This window comes from Neophocaena asiaeorientalis, unplaced genomic scaffold (assembly GCF_003031525.2).
Source record: "Neophocaena asiaeorientalis asiaeorientalis breed wild unplaced genomic scaffold, Neophocaena_asiaeorientalis_V1.1 scaffold87, whole genome shotgun sequence".
NCBI lineage: Eukaryota > Metazoa > Chordata > Mammalia > Artiodactyla > Phocoenidae > Neophocaena > Neophocaena asiaeorientalis.
Genome location: NW_020175432.1, coordinates 485,266 through 503,910, shown reverse-complemented (window position 1 = coordinate 503,910; position 18,645 = coordinate 485,266). Strand labels below are relative to the sequence as shown.

At 44.1% G+C, this 18,645-nt stretch overlaps 1 protein-coding gene across 8 annotated transcripts in view; it reads left to right on the top strand.

Annotated features, from left to right (window-relative positions):
- SLC1A6 (solute carrier family 1 member 6) overlaps positions 1–18,645 on the top strand; it is a 51,995-nt gene that overhangs the window by 13,640 nt on the left and 19,710 nt on the right. For 3 of the 8 annotated variants that reach the window (XM_024767580.1, XM_024767574.1, XM_024767571.1), the window contains 2 exons: positions 1,872–1,953; positions 9,461–9,514. The exons of 2 other annotated variants lie outside the window; for them this stretch is intronic. The gene's annotated coding sequence lies outside the window, so the exon portion shown is untranslated. Of the gene's footprint in view, positions 1–1,871; positions 1,954–9,460; positions 9,515–18,265; positions 18,599–18,645 lie in introns of those variants that run through there. 3 more of the 8 variants (XM_024767573.1, XM_024767578.1, XM_024767577.1) reach the window with 2 other exon arrangements.

Here is an 18,645-nt window from a genome sequence, read left to right as displayed (position 1 = left end):
AGCCTGTGTCACATGATCATGCCTGAGCTACAAGGCAAGCTAGGAAAGTGACTCATGTCTGAACTTCCTGTTTCTATGGCGGAAGGAGGACTTTGTTTTCCACCCACCAAGACTTACATGATGTATAATTCCTCCCACGTAGGAAGCCTCTCAGAGTCTGGGGAAGAAAAAGAGACAGTTGCCCTCAATCTCTCCCCCGTAATTCTCCATCACATCACCTCGTTTGTTTCCTTCTAGCAGTGGCATCTTTATCTGGGCCATTCATAGGCATCTCAAAGTCGACAGGTCCAAAACCACACCTCTGATTAATCTCCCTGATCTTTTTCCTCTGCTAGTGTTCTTTGACTTGATAGTTAGCCCACCATCCACCCCAGTTGCTCATGTTAAAATCTTAGGAAGATTCCTTAATTTTTTTGCGTCCACATCCAATCCATCAGCAAGTTTTGCCTGTCCTACCTTCAAAACTTATCTCCGATATGATCTTTTTTTTTCTCCATTACTACCAGCGGTATTCTCACTCTCATTCACACCATCATTTCTCACTTACCTGGTCTCCCTGTCTACCCCCTCCTCCCTTGCCTCCCCAAATTCATTCTCCACACTACAGTCAGCCCTATGTTTTAAACTAGAGCACATCACTTTCTCGCTTAAAAGCCCTTCAAGTGATTCTCACAGTACTTAGAATAAAATCTGAGATCTTTACTCAAAAGTGTCACTTCCCCGAACTAACTCATCTTCTATCTTCCACCCCCAGGTCCACTCCACACTGTGCTCCAGTCTCTCTGGCCATTTTTGTGTTCCTCTAACATGTCATGCTAGTTCCTACCTCAGGGCCTTTGTACTTGCAGGTACCCTTTTGGCTGAATCTCTTTCTCTCAAGATTTTTGCCTGGCTGGCTTCTTGGTGTCCTTCAGGAAGGTCTCACCTCTAAGCCAGGTCTTCCTTGACTACTCAAAAGCAGCTCCCTTAGTCTTACAGTCTCTTTACATAGTGTCTTCATAACACTCTGAAAATGTCTTATCCATTTATTTGCTTACTGAAAAATTTTTTTGTCTCCCCCACCTACCCTGGAAGAATCCAAGAGTCTCGAGAGCAGGAACCTTCGTCTCAAGTGCCCAGCACAGCTCAGGGCACATAACAGGTCCTCAGTACACTTGGGTTGAAGGAATGGATGGCCTCAATCACATGCTGTGATAATTTTACTTGCTTCTTTTTTTGAGATGAAAGTTTCATAAATAAAATTAACCATTTTGGGCTTCCCTGGTGGCGCAGTGGTTGAAAGTCCGCCTGCCGATGCAGGGGACGCGGGTTCGTGCCCTGGTCCGGGAAGATCCCACATGCCGCGGAGCGGCTGGGCCCGTGAGCCATGGCCGCTGAGCCTGCGCACAGCAGGAGAGGCCACAACGGTGAGAGGCCCGTGCACCGCAAAAAAAAAAAAAAAAAAAAAGAAAAATCAACCATTTTAAAGTGCACAATTCAGAGGCATTTAGTACATTCACGACGTTGTGAAACCACCACTTCTACCAGGTTCTAAAACATTTTTATCATCCCCAAATAAAATCTTGTTCCCATTCCCCTCTCCCCTCAGCCCCTGGCAACCACTATCTACTTTCCTATCTCTATGGATTTGCCGGTTTTGTATATTTCATTTAAACTAATCATACACTGTGTGACATTTTGTGTCTGGGGCCTCTTTCACTTAGTGTGATGTTTCTGAGGTTTGTCCAAGCTGTAGCATGTAACAGTACTTCATTCTTTTTTATGGCTGTATTCCATTATATTTATATATTGCAACTTTGTTTACTCATTGATTCATTGATGGACATTTTATGTATGTTTTACTTGTCTCCTTTGTCTACCTTCCCCATCAGACTGTGAGATTCATGAAGGCAGTGACCTTGCCTATTTTGTATATCACTGAAACCCAGCACCCAGCACAGATGGTGGCTCATAGTAAGTGCTCAATAAACATTTATTTAATGAATACACGAGTGAAGGAATGAATAAGTGTTTTCTTATTGAGTGAGAAACGCAAGGAAGAGAAAGGAATGAATGACCCTGGCTTTGCAAAATCAAAGGATCATTTAGTAATGGGGAGGAATAAGATGAAAAACTGAAGGATCCCAGGTCAGCCATGCTGGACACCCACCAGGAAGAAATGGGGGTAGGTAACCTTTGGTGATGGAGGCTTGTTTCAAGGATTCTCAGGAATGCGGGTTTAGTACACACATTAGCCCCTGGACCCAATGGTATCTGACTCAACAGATCTTCACTAGGGTCAGGATAGTACCACGGTCAAGATTCTGGAGTCAGATGACTTGGGTTCAAATTATGATTCTGACGCTTGCCATCTGTGTGACCTTGGGCAAGCCACCTGACTTCTCTGTGCTTCCGTTTCCTCATCTGTCAACTAGGATAATAGGATTGTGGCATGGATTAAATGAGTTAATATGAATGACGTGCTTAGCATGGTAACTGACACAGAGTAATCATTATGAAGGTGCTTACATTTCATTTTTATTAATTGAATAAATAGATGAATGAGCTATTTTAATACCAGGCCATGCAGAGAGGGTTTCACAAAGAACCAGGGAGATAGCTCATTTGGGACAACATTCTGGACTCAACCATCCACCTTTGCTCTGTTCATTTAATGCTTCCATTTTCCTAACTGGAGGATTTCACTGGATTGGGTTGCCGCCTGGTGTATGGAGCACATCTATTGGGCAGTGTTTGTGCTGAGCTACCCGAGGGACACCTGTGTCAGACCTACATATGGAGGATTTTGGCTCCAACTTGGGTCTTTGGTGAAATTAATTAGGACGATGGGTGAGGGTGTGGTCTGTCCCATTCTGGCTTTTAATTGGTTCTCCTCTTTCTTGCCAATATACTCCTAGTGTGTATTACATCGTCTGAGTATTGAAATTGGTGCATACTACTGCCCATTGCTCAGTCTGCCAACTTCTCCTCATTTTCATCTTCCAACACAAGTTTGACTGTATCAACCTCTAAAACTCACCTCCAGTTCCTGGCTTTGGTGGCCCGTTTTGGACACTTTTTTTTTCCCTATCCTGACACACATGCCCATATTTAGGAATAGGTGAACCATCTTCTGCACTGCTTTCAAAGTCTGCTGGTCAGAGCCTGGGTTGACAGGTGCTAGAGACTGAAAGTTTGTGTCCTTCCAAAACTCATATGTTAAATCCTAATGCCCAATGTGATGGTATTTGGAGGTGGGGCTTTGGGGAGAGGATTAGATCATGAAGGTGGTGCCCTCATGAATGGGATTAGTGCCCTTTTAAAGGAGACCCCAGAGAGCTCCCTCACCCCTTCCACCATGTGAGGACATAGCGAGAAGAAGCTGTCTATGCGCCAGGAAGCTCTCACCAGACACAAAATCTGCCAGTACCTTGACCTTGAACTTCCCATCTTCCATAACTGTGAGAAATAAATGTCTGTTGTTTATAAGCCACCAGTCTGTTATAGTGTTATAGCAACATGAACTCAATAAGACAGCAGGTGCCTGGAAGGAACCAGAGCAGGGATGGGGTTGGCTCTCACTCTCCAAGAGATTGAACTATGTGTGGCTGAACAGAAATAATGAAGTTTAAAAAATGCTACAGAAACACTTACATACATGAGTTGAGGGCTGGGAAAATGTTTCACTACTCTCCAAGCCCAAATACCTTCTCAAGCTAACAGATAAATCTATTTTCATGAAATGAAAATAATGTATGCACATTGTGTAAAACACAGAAAATATGATGAGGAGAATAAGAATCATCTGTAATTTTACCATCCAGAGATAACTATTCTGAACATGTTTTGATTTCACTCTAGCCATTTCCCTATCTCCCCCCCTCCATATATATAGTTACAGGTATATACATCTCCCTCCTCCTAACATACTAAAGCTCAAATATTTCTAACTCAGGCCAGTGGGGAATAATATTTGTAAAATTAGCTCTCTGATTTTTATAACGAAGAACGCTTTACAGAAATTCCTTTTTGTAGCCATCTTTGGTGGGACCACCTGTTCTATATAATGAGCCCTGCAAAGTGGGGAGCAGAATTCTGCCCTTGCATTGAATAGAGTGAAAATGCAGAATGTATGAAGGAGGACCTTTTAAAACTTCTGGCTTTTCTTTCCTTTTTCTTTTAATGTTACATGGAGATGCCCTTCACTCTGAAATCTTGGCAGGTAATTATCAGAAACCCTTTTTTAGGTTCCCCGATGTCTTCCCTTCTGGGGCACCAGGTTCTACTTTTAGTAGGTGCCCCCTTTCTCTTGGAGATAATCACATCAATTGGTCTCTTGTTCCAGGGGGATATGACCTAGAATCAGTTTTGTCTTTGAGAAATGAGGTCGCTTTCCTGGGGGAGGTGTCAGGAGACTGTGGGAAGCCCCAGGCTGGGAGAGGAGGTTCTTCCTGGTTTTTCCTGGTCACCTCCTGCAGAGGTGGTGACCGTGCTGGTCAGTGAGGGATAAAGACTGGTCTGTATGTCTCTAGCCCCCATCAGTCCTCTGAAATGGTCTAGGCAAAGGTTATCAATGTCCTCCTGCAACTGACCAATTCCTAGTTTCTTTTCCATCCAATTCAACTTGACCTCTAGGCAGTATTTGAAATTATCAACCACCTGTAACTTGAATGTCTTCCCCTATACTCTTTCACACTCTTCCCTTTTGCCTTTAGTCTTGGTCCTTCACTGGCTGATTGTCTGCCATCCACCCTCAAATACTGAGTGTTCTTTAGGTGAGTTAAGCAGTCTTGAAGATGGCTCCTAGTGGTCCCCACCACTGATCTTCATGTCCTGTGTAATTCCCTCTTTTTGAGTGTGGGCTGAACCTAGTGACTCACTTCTAACCAATAGAATATAGTGAAAGTGATAGGATGCCCTTTCTGAGATTAGGTTATAAAGAGATCATGGCTTCTGTCTTGCTCACTCTTTCAGAAAAGGAGAGGCCACATGGCAAGGAACTGAGGGAACTTCTGGTTATCAGCCACTGAGGACCTAAGACTCTCAGTCCAATATTCGTGAAGAACTGAATTTTGCCAACGACCCCATGAGTAAGCTTGGAAGCATATCCTACCCCCGTCTAGCCTTGAGACTAGATAGATGCCCTGGCTGACATCTTGTCTGCAGCCTGCTGAGAGACCCTGAGCCAGAAGACCCAGCTAAACTCTGCCCAGATTCCTGACCCACAGAGACCCATGTAATAAATGTGTTGTTTTAAGTTTTATGCTGCTAAGTTTTGGGATAATTTGTTATGCAGCAATAGCTAGCTAATACATTAGATTTCCATTCTCCCTTCACTTCTCATCCATCGCCTTCTCCCTGGAAAATCTCATCCATATTAGTGGATTTGGGTATCACTTATTTGGTTAGGATGACTGTGACTTTAAGACCAATGGGTAGGTTTAGTGAGATGAGCCTCAAATTTAGAATAGCATCCAAATACCTTACCATGATCTACAGAATTCCAGTTCTTTACCATCTGGTCTACCTTTTCTTCCCCCTATCCTATCACTTTGCCCTTGGATCATGAAGCCATGCTGGTGCTCAGACTCCTCAAACTTATTTAATCCCGTGGTCTTTGTATTTGCTTTCCCCCTCTATGGAATATTCTTCCCTCTCGAATGTTTTTCACCTGCATTTTAATATGGTTTACTCCCTCTCATCTTTTAGGTCTCTGTCCAGGTATTGTCTCCTAAAGGGCCTTTCCTTGACCATCTGAAGCATCACACTGCCATGTTGTGCTGCATCTCTCCTACATCAGTTTGTGATTCTCTCAATTCCATCTCTAAATATCAGCTCCTTGACGGGGACCTCACCTGTCCTAGTCATCACTGAATCCCTGGTGCCTAGCCCAGTTTCTGGCACAAAGCAAGTTCTTAATACTTATTTGTTGAATGACTGAATGATGGTGGCCCTACCGTGATTGGACTTAATTCATGTGTGGACCGACCAAAGACTTTCTGCTGCTTCTGCCATGGGCATTCCTGTTCTGGTTGCTCAACTTCCAAGTGTCCTTCTTATGAGGGATCCCAAATTAGGTGGGAGGCAGGACAGATGAAGGGCCTTGCCCACTTTTGTGGGTTGAAGTGTGTCTTCCCCAAAAGATATGTTGAAGTTCAGATTTCTTGTACCTATGAATATGACCTTATTTGGAAATAGGGTCTTTGAAGATGTAATTAGTTAACATGAGTTTATACTGGAGTAGGGTGAGCTTTTAATCTAATGACTAGTGTCCTTGTAAGAAGACTATGTGAAGAGACAGAAACACAGACATGGAAGATGGCCATGTGAGCAAAGAGGCATGGACTTGAGTGATGCCTACAAGTCGAGGAATGCCAAGGATTGCTGGCAACCACTAGAAGCTGGAAGAGGCAAAGAAGGATCCTCCCCTAGAGCCTTTGGAGGGAGCATGACCCTGCCAACCCAGGGTCAAACCAGTTTGGTTTCAGAATTCTGGGCTCCAGGACTGTGAGAGAATAAATTCCTATTCCTTTAAGCCACCCAGTTTGTGGTAATTTGTTATGGTAGCCCTAGGAAACTAGTACAATGGTGTCTGTCTCTTTAAGTCTGGGGTCCCCTGACTACTTCTGGCCTGTCTCTACATAACACTTCCTATCACCTGTGCACACTGGAAGCACCCCTTCAATGCTCAAAATGCAGAATCAGAGAGAATCAGTCATTTCTTCTCCTGGCTGTCTGAGCTCATCTTCTAATTTCTAGGTTTCCCACCTTCACCTTAAACCTTCCTCTCATCTCCTGCTGGGGACTCCTTTAAACCAAACTCACCAGATCCCCTGAGGCATGGAGCTCACTGATATGGTCCACAAAGATCTGCTTCCTTGGGTTCAGAGCAGGTTGGAGGTAGATGGAGAGAGGATGTGAGGGTCCACCAGAAAAATCTGTCTTTCCTAATGGATTGATCGATTGATTGAGTTATTTGACAAATATTTACTGAGCACCTGCTCTGTGTCAGGCACTGGGCTAAGAACCAGGAGAAGAGCGTGACAAGACACAGCCCCTTCTCTCATGGACCTTCCCATCCAGTGGGGGAGGCAGAAAATGAAAAGCTAAAATAAACCACCAAGGTCATGTCAGATAGAGGTAATTGCTTAAGTTGCAGTGACAAATCATAATAATGACAGACAGAACAACAAACTGCCAAAATGACATGATTCTTATTTTTTTTATTGTGGTAAAACACACACAGCATAACGTTACCGTCTTCACCATTTTTAGTGTACACTTCAGTGGCATAAGTACATTCACCTTGTCATGCAACTATCATAACCACCCATCTGCAGAACTTGTTCATCTTCCCAAACTGGAACTCTGTCCCCATTAAGCACTAACTCCCTATTCCCCCTCCCCGGAGCCCCTGGCACCCACCATGCTACTCTCTGTCTTTATGAATCTGACTGCTCTAGGGACTTCATATAAGTGGAATCATAGAGTATTCGTCCTTTTGTCTCTGGCTTATTTCACCTAGCATAATGTCCTCAAGGCTCATCCACATTGTAACATATAGGCACGATTCTAATTTTGAACTGGGAAACATATCCCCACTTGGAAAGTAACCCACCAACATTTTTTTTTCTGTTTGTTTTTTCTCCCATCAACATTTTAATGATGATTATGAATAGGATTTCGGTGACGTTTTTGTTTCCTTCTACACTTTTTGCATTTCCCAAATTTTCTACAATGAATATGCATTACCTCCATCATAAAAAAAGTCTTTAAAAATTTTACCCTCTGTTTATCTCTCTTCCCTGTCAGCAATGCTGCTAGGGCTCCCCAGCTCCTGGATGTGCCACCAAAGACACTTCTACTACTACAGTCTACTCATTGCCTGGTTATTTTTTTATTGCCTCTTCTGAATACCTCTCTAGACAGGAAGTCTCAGCAGGAAGCAGATATACCCTCAAACTGGATAAGTTGAGGAGAGTTTGGTGAAGGTGTGGTCGGACAGCAAGGAAACCACATGGGATGGCACAGTAACAGAGCTAGCGGCACCTGGTTAACAGTTGTCCATCCCTGGAAGAACATTCTGGAGAGGTGGGAAGCAAAAGCAGAGAGAGAGGAGGGAGCAGTTACTTCTAGAATTTGGAGAGAGCCACCTGCCAGGACCTGTGGTCTACAGTAGGGGTCCCCAATCTTTTTGGCGCCAGGGACCTGTTTCGTGGAAGACCAATTTTCCATGGACGGGGTGGTGGTGGCGGGTGGTGGTACAGGTGATAATGTGAGCGATGGGCAGCGGCAGGTGAAGCTTTGCTCCCTAGCCCGCCACTCACCTCCTGCTGGGCGGCCCGGTTGCTAACAGGCCGCGGACCCAGTAAGTGGCCGGGGGGTTGGGGACTCCGGTCTACAGTCTAGGGGTACAGACATCTGCAGTGAGTGTGTAGGGAGGAACCTGAGGGAAAAAATACCCTGGTCTCACTCTCCTCCATCCCTCTGCCCTCCTGAAAGGGTCTCCCTTGCCAGAATCCAACCAGAAGTCAGAGAGCGAAGGGAGCCTGTTGGTATGATCCGTGAGGGTCAATGTCCTAGGACACAGAACGAAGGGAGGATGGAGAGTGTCTTAGGCGGCATTATGGAAGTTCTCCAGGGCCATTTCTCATTGAGATAGAGCTCTGAGCGCAGTGCTGGGTTTCCCCACCCAGTACAATGATGGGCACAAAACAGGTGTTCATTAATGTTGAATAAATAATCATGAACTAGAAGGAGACAGATTTTTAAATTGTAAAACACAGTTAAGGTTTACTACTGTAGCCATTTTTTCCAGCTTTATTGAGATATAATTGACACATAAGATTGTGTAAGTTTGAGGTCTGCAATGTGGTTTTTTTTTTTGCGGTACGCGGGCCTCTCACTGTTGTGGCCTCTCCCGTCGCTGAGCACGGGCTCCGGACGCGCAGGCTCAGTGACTATGGCTCACGGGCCCAGCCGCTCCGCGGCATGAGGGATCTTCCCGGATCGGGGCACGAACCCGTGTCGCCTGCATCGGCAGGCGGACTCTCAACCACTGCGCCACCAGGGAAGCCCTACAACGTGTTGATTTGATATATTTATATGTTGCAAAATGATTACCACCATAGCCATTGTAACTATTTTAAAGTCATCAGTTAGTTTTATTCTTTTTATTTTTTTTTTATTTTTTGGCTTTGCCACGCAGCATGCAGGATCGTAGTTCCCCAAGCAGGGATCGAACCCCCACCCCCTGCCTTGGAAGTATGGAGTCTTAACCACTGGACCGCCAGGGAAGTCCCTAAAGTCATAAGTTAGTGATGTTAAGTACATTCAAGATGTTGTGTAGGTATCACCACTACCTAGCTCCAGAAATGTTTAATCACCCCAAAAGGAAACGCTGTACCAATAAAGCAGTCACTCCCCATACCCTCCTCCCTCTAGCTCCTGGTAACAACGAATCTGCTTTTTGTCTCTATAGATTTACCTATTCTGAATATCTCATATAAACATAACTGCAGGCTGAATTTTGCAGGTAGGTAACTTACACCTTCATCTCTGACTTCCTTCTCCCCTCCCCACCCTGAAATTCTGCTTGTAGTTTCAGACACTTTGCTTATCAGGCCACTCTGGTAATGAGGGTGGGGTCGGAGTATGGGGGCCTAGCCTTCCTCTTCCCCCTCCCTTGCTCCCTCTGGAGCCCAGGGGATGAGGGGGAAGCTGCCAGTGGATAATGAGACCCCTTTCTCCCTTAATGACTCTGGGGGCTGCGGGGATGCCGCAGGCTAGCTCTGCCCTAATTAATTAATAGGGAGTGCTTCCCACAGAGGAATTAGCCTCGATTCCTCCATCTCAGGCTCCTGTTGGCTCAGCCGTGGCTCAGGCCCCACCCCACAGCTGGAGCAATCATCTGGGACAATCTGGGGATGCTCTATGAGGGCTGGCCTGCCCTCCTAATGCTAGGGCCAGAGCTGGAGCCTCTGGTCAGAGTGGACCTGGGGTGGGCTCACACTCTGGCCACACCATTTATTAACAATGTGGGCTGTAACTTAACTTCTCTGAGCCCCCTTTACACCTATAAAAGGGAGCCAGTAGCCTTTCCCTTATTGAAAGAATGAGAGAGAGACACAGGGCCAGGCTGAGGGTGAGGAGAATGAAGCACTCACCTGGGCTGCAAAATGTTTAGGAGAGCCGAAAGAAACTCTGTAATTAAGATAAGTAATATTAGAATATTAGTATTGGAATATTAACTTTGAGAAGTGATAGATATGTTTATGGCCTTGAGGGTGGTGATGGTTTCATGGGTGTATACTTGTTCCCAAACTCATCAGGTTGTACACGTTAAATACGTTCAGATTTTTACTGGTCATTTTACCTCAGTAAAATGGTTAAAAAAAAAGAAAAGAAAAGAATAGGGCAGTGAGATACACAGTGAGTCTGTGTGTAACTGTAATTTTGAAATAATGAAATAAGTCAGATTTTTTTCTTTATAAATTATTCTTTGGGGATATAGTTCTGTTATCTTTTCCCCATTCAGAGATAATAAAGATAGTCTCCTAGAAAAAAGATAAATAATATTCCAACGTGAATAATTAAAAAGTCACACAAAATTAATGCAAAAATCCGTGGTAAGCAAAATATCGAGATGTTAAAGACAGAAATCAGTACGAGTATTGAGCTGAGCCATATGGAAGTCTGAAGCACAAGGAGAAACCAGGAATTCTGATCCTGTCTTTATTTGAAACGTTGATATTTTGTTCATTGTGGATTTTTTGTATTAATTTTGATTTTTAAAAATATTGCATTGAAATATTATGTATATTAAATGTCGAGTTTTTTGGGCACTCCTTTACTTTTCCTTAAATTGAGGTGACATTCAAACAACATGAAATTAACCATTTCAAAGAGTACAATTCAATTACTCAGCCATAAAAAAGAATGAAATAATGCCATTTGTAGCACCAGGATGTAGCTAGAAATGATCATATTAAATGAAATAAGTTAGAAAGAAAGATAAATGCCATATGAAATCACTTATATGTGGAATCTGAAATATGACACAAATGAACCTATCTATGGAACAGAAACAGAATCACGGACGTAGAGAACAGACTGGTGGTTGCCAAGGGGGAGGGCGTTGGGGGAGGGATGGAGTGGGAGATGTAAGCTTTTATATATAGAATGGACAAACAACGAGGTCCTACTGCATATCACAGTAAGATGTTACAAAAACCCAAAAGAACTTTTGGGCCAACCCAGTATATTCAATATGCCATGATAAACCATGATGGAAAAGAATATAAAAATATATTATATCTATAATATCTATATTATAGATGCAACTGAATTACTTTGCTGTACAGCAGAAATTAACATTGGAAATCAACTATACTTCAATAAAAAATATTAAAACTAAAAAATAAGTACAATTCAGTGGCATTTGGTACATTCACAATATTGTTCAACCATCATCTCTATCTAGTACTGAACATTTTCATCATCTCTAAAGGAGACCCACCCCCAGCCCCGGGAAACCACTGGATTTGCCTGTTCTGGACAATTCATATAAATAGAACCATACAATATGTGAACTTTTGTGTCTGGATTTTATCATTGTGCATAATGGTTTTGAGGTTTATCTACGTTATGGCATGCATCAGTGCTGCCTCATACATTTTGTACCCATGGTGAGTGCTTCACTTGCCTCAACCTCATCCAAGCCCTGAAGAATTATAGCAGCTAATTTTGTTTTTGGAGTCCAATCTTTTTATTTTAGTAACAAATGCTCTCCTGTCTGTGCTATGGTGCTGATACCATGCTCTTTATGAAAATGATGTTTTTCTTGCATACTAGCAGAGGACCACGGGGCATGATGGTATTTTGAGTACCCAAAGAGAGGACCTTCTTTTTTTGTTTCTTGCGGTACGCGGGCCTCTCACTGTTGTGGCCTCTCCCGTTGCGGAGCACAGGCTCCGGACGCGCAGGCTCAGCGGCCATGGCTCACGGGCCCAGCCGCTCCGTGGCATGTGGGATCTTCGCGGACCGGGGCACGAACCCGTGTCCCCTGCATCGGCAGGCGGACTCTCAACCACTGCGCCACCAGGGAAGCCCAGGACCTTCTTTTTTTCATTGTGTCCTTTTCTTTCTATTTTATCTTTCTGGACGCAGATCCTCTTTTCTAAACTCATCTTTCCTTGGCTCTACCTCCGAGGACCCACTCCTCCACGCCCACCTTGAGTCCTGAGTGCCGCCCCTTCCTGATGCTCCCACCCTTCATCAACCAAACTCATTCTCACACATCCTTTACTCTCTCCTAACCACCTGCTTTTCATTGTTGCACATCAACCCCATCAGCCCACTTCTAGCTTCTCCTGCCATCACTCTGTGTCCCTTCCTTTTCCCTCTGCTCCTCTTTGTGTCCCGCTGTCCAGTCTCATCCCTCCTGCCTCCATGTTTCCTTCAGTCTCTAATAGCAGCTAATTTTTATTGACCCCTTCATGTACGCTTCATTTTAAAAACTGAGATATAATTGACATACAACATTTCATAAGATTAAGGTGTACAACATGTTGATTTGATACATTTATATATTGCGATATGGGTTGATTATCACCATAGCATGGGCTCACAGCTCTCTCACATCACCTAATTATCATTTCTTTTTTTGTAGTGAGAACATTTAGGATCTACTCTTAGCAACTCTGAAGTTTATAATACATAGTGATGATAGTCACTATGCTGTGCATTAGATCTCTAGATCTTATTCATCTTCTGGTTCATGTAACCCTCACTACAATTCTACAGATGCAAAGGCTGTGAGCATTCCCATTTTACAGATAGGAAAACTGAAGCTTGGAGAAGTAAAGCAACCTGTTGTAAGCCTATGGAGCTAATTACTGGGGGAGTGGATGGTAGCCTGATTCCAGGTGCAGTACCCCTAATACTATGTAGGGAGAGTACACGGGCAGTGCCTGGCATAGAGTGGGCTCTTGGTACATGCAGAATAGCTCAGGTCATGTGGATCCAAAAAGGACAGGCTCTGCCTGGGCCCAGACTAAGCTCCCTGATTTGCTTCCCAAAGGCTTCCTAGCTGGGGACAGGTAGATTTTGAATAGCCTGTTGGAATATGTTGGGGAGAGATGCACATGCTACCATCCTTGCTGTGTGTCAAACTCCCCAGGCACGTCCTGCTCATAGCCTTTGCATTTGCTGTTCCCTCTGCCTGGATTGGTCTTCCTCCAGATATCCTCATGGCTCTCTCCCTTATCTCCCTTGTGCCTTTGCTCAGATATCACCTTCACACCCAGACCTTTACCCAATAAAGAATGTTACTCCTTCCCTACCCTTCATACATTCTTTTCCTGATGATTTTTTCCCATAGGGCTTATCACCATCTGACAACAGTTTGCAAAGTGTAGTCTTGCAGAACCCTAAGGTGTGGTATCCCTGAGATTCTTTCAGGGGGTCGTCGTGGTCAAAACTATTTTCATACTAATTTTTAGGATATTAGGATACCCTAATTTACTAGGTTATTATTTGTTTTTTTCACTATGCTAATCTAACAACTGTAACATTTTAGCATGGATCTTAATGGTAACATCTTAGCACGGATCCAGGCAGCAACTCCAACCTGTGCTAAGAATTGTTATATTCTTTGTTGTCGCACACTAATGGTTAATAAAACCAACGAAAGCCAGTTTTGCTTTATCGTGACCTCGATGAAGCAATCCTTGGTGGCGCAGTGGTTAAGAATCCACCTGCCAATGCAGGGGACACAGGTTCGAGCCCTGGTCCGGGAAGATCCCACATGCCGCAGAGCAACTAAGCCCGTGTGCCACAACTACTGAGCCTGCGCTCTAGAACTTGTGAGCCACAGCTATTGAGCCCATGTGCCACAACTACTGAAGCCCACATGCCTAGAGCCTGTGCTCCGCAACAAGAGAAGCCATCGCAATGAGAAGCCTGTGCACCGCAACGAAGAGTAGCCCCCCCGCTCGCTGCAACTAGAGAAAGCTTGTGCGCAGCGACGAAGACCCAACGCAGCCAAAAATAAATAAATAAATTTATATAAAAATTTCATTTGATTAAATCACAACTCTTGAGTGCATGTCTTTATCTTGCTCCGATTTTAATTGGAGTGATCTTTTCTTTTAGAGACAATTTTTTAGAGCAGTTTAAGTTCACAGCAGAATTAAGCAGAAGGTACAGAGATTTCCCATACACATCCTGCCCCTACTCGTTCACAACCTTCCTAGCTCTCAAAGTCCCCACCAAAGTAGTGCGTTTGTTACAACTGATCAGCCTACATTGACAGCTCATTATCACCCAAAGTCCACTGTTTACATTAGAGTTCACTCTTAGTGTTGTATGTTCTAAGGGTTTGGAAAAATGTATAATGGCCTGTATCCATCTATATTATCATACAGAGTAGTTTCACTGCCCTAGAACTCCTCTGTGTTCCATCTATTCATCCCTTCCTTTCCCCTAATCCTTGCCAACCACTGATCTTTTTACCGACTCTGTAGTTTTGCCTTTTCCCCAGTGTCATATAATTGGAATCCTATAGTATGTAGCCTTTTCAGATTGCCTTCTTTTACTTAGTAATATGCATTTAAGATTCCTCCATGTCTTTTCATAGCTTGAAAGCTCATTTCTTTGTAACTTTGAACGCTATTCCGTTGCCTGGATGTTCCACAGTTTATTTATCTATTCACCTACTCGAGGACGTCTTGGTTGCTTCCAGGTTTTGGCAATTATGAATAAAGCTGCTATAAACATCCATGTGTAGGTTTTGTGTGGACATAAGTTTTCTACTCCTTTGGGCAAAGAGCATGGAGTGAAATTACTGGACCATACAGGAAAAGTATGTTTCGTTTTGTAAGAAATTGCGAAAATGTCTTCCAAAGTGGCTGTACCAGTTCATGTCTTTTTAATAACCAGTACGATGAAATGAAAAGTATGCATAAAGCATTTTTGTTTCATGTTGAAGTACCGTGGTAGCTGTTCCCAGGAAAATAACACTTGTGTGATTATTTGAATTGCAAGCTGAACAAGCCACTTTTTTCATGGAATACCATTTTTAGACAAACCTCAGTTATTCCAACATGGGTATTTGGCAGATATTTTCACAAAAATGAAAGAAGTGGGTCTGTCACTTCAAGGAAAGCAGCTGATGGTATTTGTTGCCAATGATAAAATTTGGACTTTTAAGTGAAAATTAGAATTTTGAAAAACTTATACTTACTACTGTAATCTTGACGGCTTGCCAACCCTTAAAGACTCTTCTGATGAGATCAGTGGCCATATTAACAAATATTACTTCTTGATATTGAATAATGAAATGTGTTAATATTTGGATGATCTGTGTAATCCAGGAACTAATCTTTTTCAGATGACTAGTGAATGATGTTTAAAAAGATGCACTCAATAGATTTTAATGTTAATAGAATACTAAAGGTTCACTGACAGTTTCAGATTCCACCGTGCAACTATCCTTTAAAACGTGTCAAGTTTTGGTGTAGTCTCAAAGAATAGCCACGATAACTGAAAAAGCTGATTAAAATATTCCTGTCTTTTCCAACCACCTGTCTGGGTGTTTCTGTTTAGAGACTCCTTATTTAATATATAGTGTTGATTCATTAACGTTGAATTCGCAGCCAACAGCATTGTAACTCATGCCTGAATGAAGCTTATCTAACACATGGATTTTTTTCCATGAGGCACAGGACAGTCTTCCTGTGCTAAAGAACATCAGACAGCACTTCAGCACTGTGTCTGGGGCCACTTCAAACAGCAAAATCAACAAAAAGCACAAAAATGGGGAAAATGCAGCATGAAAGAGACCGTGGAAAGGACATTTTTTCCAGAATGACACCTGAAACAAGAAGGTAGAGGGTTGCCTTCTTTGACCTTAGCTGGAAACTTGACCTTAGCATATCAACCAGTTCAAATTTTTTACCATGCTGAGCATGTCTGCTAATGGCCACAAACGTGCCATGGGTATCTATTTTGGGGTCACAGATAAATTTTAGCAAGTAGGTGAATTTGCAAATATGGAATCCTCATGTAAGGAGGATCAACTGTATGAGAATCTTGCTTTCTTTTTATTAAGCTAGCCGTTAAACAATTTGTAAAAGTGTAAAACATTGCCACTCTTCTAATAATTTTTTTCTTGTTTTGGAAAATATAGCTATTTTCATAAAAATCTGCTATTTATGTTAACATGTAATGAATTTATTATTATGCTAAAATGAATAAACAAATATTGAAATACTTTCTCAGATTTATTTCCAATAAAGACTAATAGGTATAACTTATACAGACAAAAACTCTTTCGAGTCCTCCATCATCATTTTTTTCCCCTCCGTGATTTTTTTTAACCAATAGACACCATTTCTTAGAATAGTTTTAGATTTACAGAAAGATTGAAAAGATAGTGCAGAGTTCCCATATCCCTTCACCCCCCCCAAATTTCCCCTATTATTATTCCCCTATGATTAATATCTTCCATTAGTAGACACACTTGTTACAATTAATGAGCCAATATTGATACATTAGTATTAAAGTCTTTAATAGTATTAAATTCTAATAAATCTTTATTAAAGTAAAGATACATTAGTATTAAACCCTATTCAGATTCCCTCAGCTTTCTCCTAATATCCTTTTTCTGTTCCAGGAACACATGCAGGACCCCATATTACCCTAGACATCATGTCTCCTTAGGCTCTTCTTTACTTGTTTTAGACTTTCCTTGTTTTTATGACTTGACAGTTTTGAGGAGTACCGGTTAGGCATATTGCAGGATGCCCCTTATTGGAATTTGCATGACTTAAAAAAAATCATGATTAGACTGGGGTTGTGAGTTTTGGGGGATCCTCCTTAATTTTAACAGTGTAAAGTGTTTTCAAGACCCAATAGTTTGAGAACCACTGATGTTTCTTCTTCTTATTTTGTGTGAAAGAGCAGGGGGCGCTCTGTCTTCCAGCCTCTAGCACAGCTTGAAGCATAGTGGGTGGATGAACGATAAATATGTGTGGAGGGAATAACTGTATGAACCAGGACCTCAGGGGCAGCTCGAGGCTCAGAAAAGGATGCAGAATCATCTGTGCACAGCTGGTGACTGAAACAGAGGGACTGTGAAGGTTTCAGGGAGGAGTTGCAGGTGTGGCCCAGGAGAACTTGACATCTGGGGCAGGGGTTCAACTTCAGCCAGACATTGAAATCATTTGAGGAGCATTAAAATATGCCTGAGCCCCTCGCCCAGGGAAGCTGACGAAATTGGTCTGGGGTACCACCTGGGTATCAGAATTTTTAAAGGCTCCCCTGGTGATTCTAAGGTACAGCTAAGTTTGAGAACTGCTTATCTAGAAGGTATTGTGTCAAGAAGGAGAGTGGGGGCTGTATGCACAAAGAATTGGAATTGGGGTGGCTGCTCCCCGGCTGTGTGACCTTGGTCAAGTTACTGAACCTCTCTGAGAGCCTGTCTCCTCATCTGCAAATGAGGGTAATGATATCTACTGCGTAGGGGTGTGTAGATTAAATATGAGTAAAAGAGCCTGCCTAGACTAGGAAGTTGCCGTCAACAATTGCTCAATAACAATAATAGTAGCAAACATGTATTGGGTTTTTATCACATGCCATGCTCTGTGCTCAGCTCTTAAACATGGCAATTACTTTTCAGGAGAGGTAGGAGATATTGGAAACAGCCAAGTCAGTGCCATTTGGGAAGAAAAGCAAAATCAACATTGCCCAGTGTATCCTAAAGAGTGCAAAGAATAATGTCAATTACAATACTAACAGCAGTGATTTGCCTCCCACTTGCACAACGCTTCACGCTGCAGGGAGGATTTCCATGCTCACGCACTTCAATTTTCTCAGCTTTAATTTTCTGTGGGGTCGGCAGAGTCATCTCCGTTGTTTAAACGAGGAGACCAGGCACAGAGAGGGAGAGGGGCTGGCTCAAGCTCACACAGCGGCCAAGTGGCCAAGGATGGAATGTGCGCCCCGAGGGAGAAGAGGGGCAGCCGAGCCCACGCACAGGCTGCGCTCACTCGGACGCTCACGCCCGCGCCATCCCCAGACCTCCGCTGAGGATGCGGGCTTGGGCCCAGTGGTGCCAGGGCCTGGTGCCCGCGCTCTCCAGGGATATTCTGGCCTCGGGAGGGCTCAGGAGGCAGCGGGAGGCTGGGGCTCGGAGGCGCGGCTCTGAGCTGGGGGGCGGGGGCTAGACGAGAGAGAGGCCAACCACCCCGCCTACCCCAGGATCCCCTCCCTCCCCAAACAGGCAGCGCCCTTTCTCCCAAGCTGCAGCTGAGCCAGGGCTGGGCGCGGGGGAGGCTGGGGGCATCCCGGAGGGGATCCCGCCCCCGCCCCCCACCTCCAGCGACCCGGGGCCCCCACACCCACGTGAACGCAGGGCTGGCGCCGATCCCACTCGCTGCACAGCGCGTCGCGGCTCAGCGCGGGTACCTCGGCCTTTTGGTCCTGGAGCCGGCGCTGCGCGGTCTCTGGCGGTTCCCCCCTGCCCTGGCCGGGCGCTTCTCTGGGCTCCGGCTTCTGCCTCCTGGCGCAGCGCGTAGGCGGACACGCGGGCAGGCCGCCCCCGCAGCTCCTGGCCCTGGTGAGTGGGAACACCACGGCTCCTCCAGGGCTGGGGCTCTGAGGTTC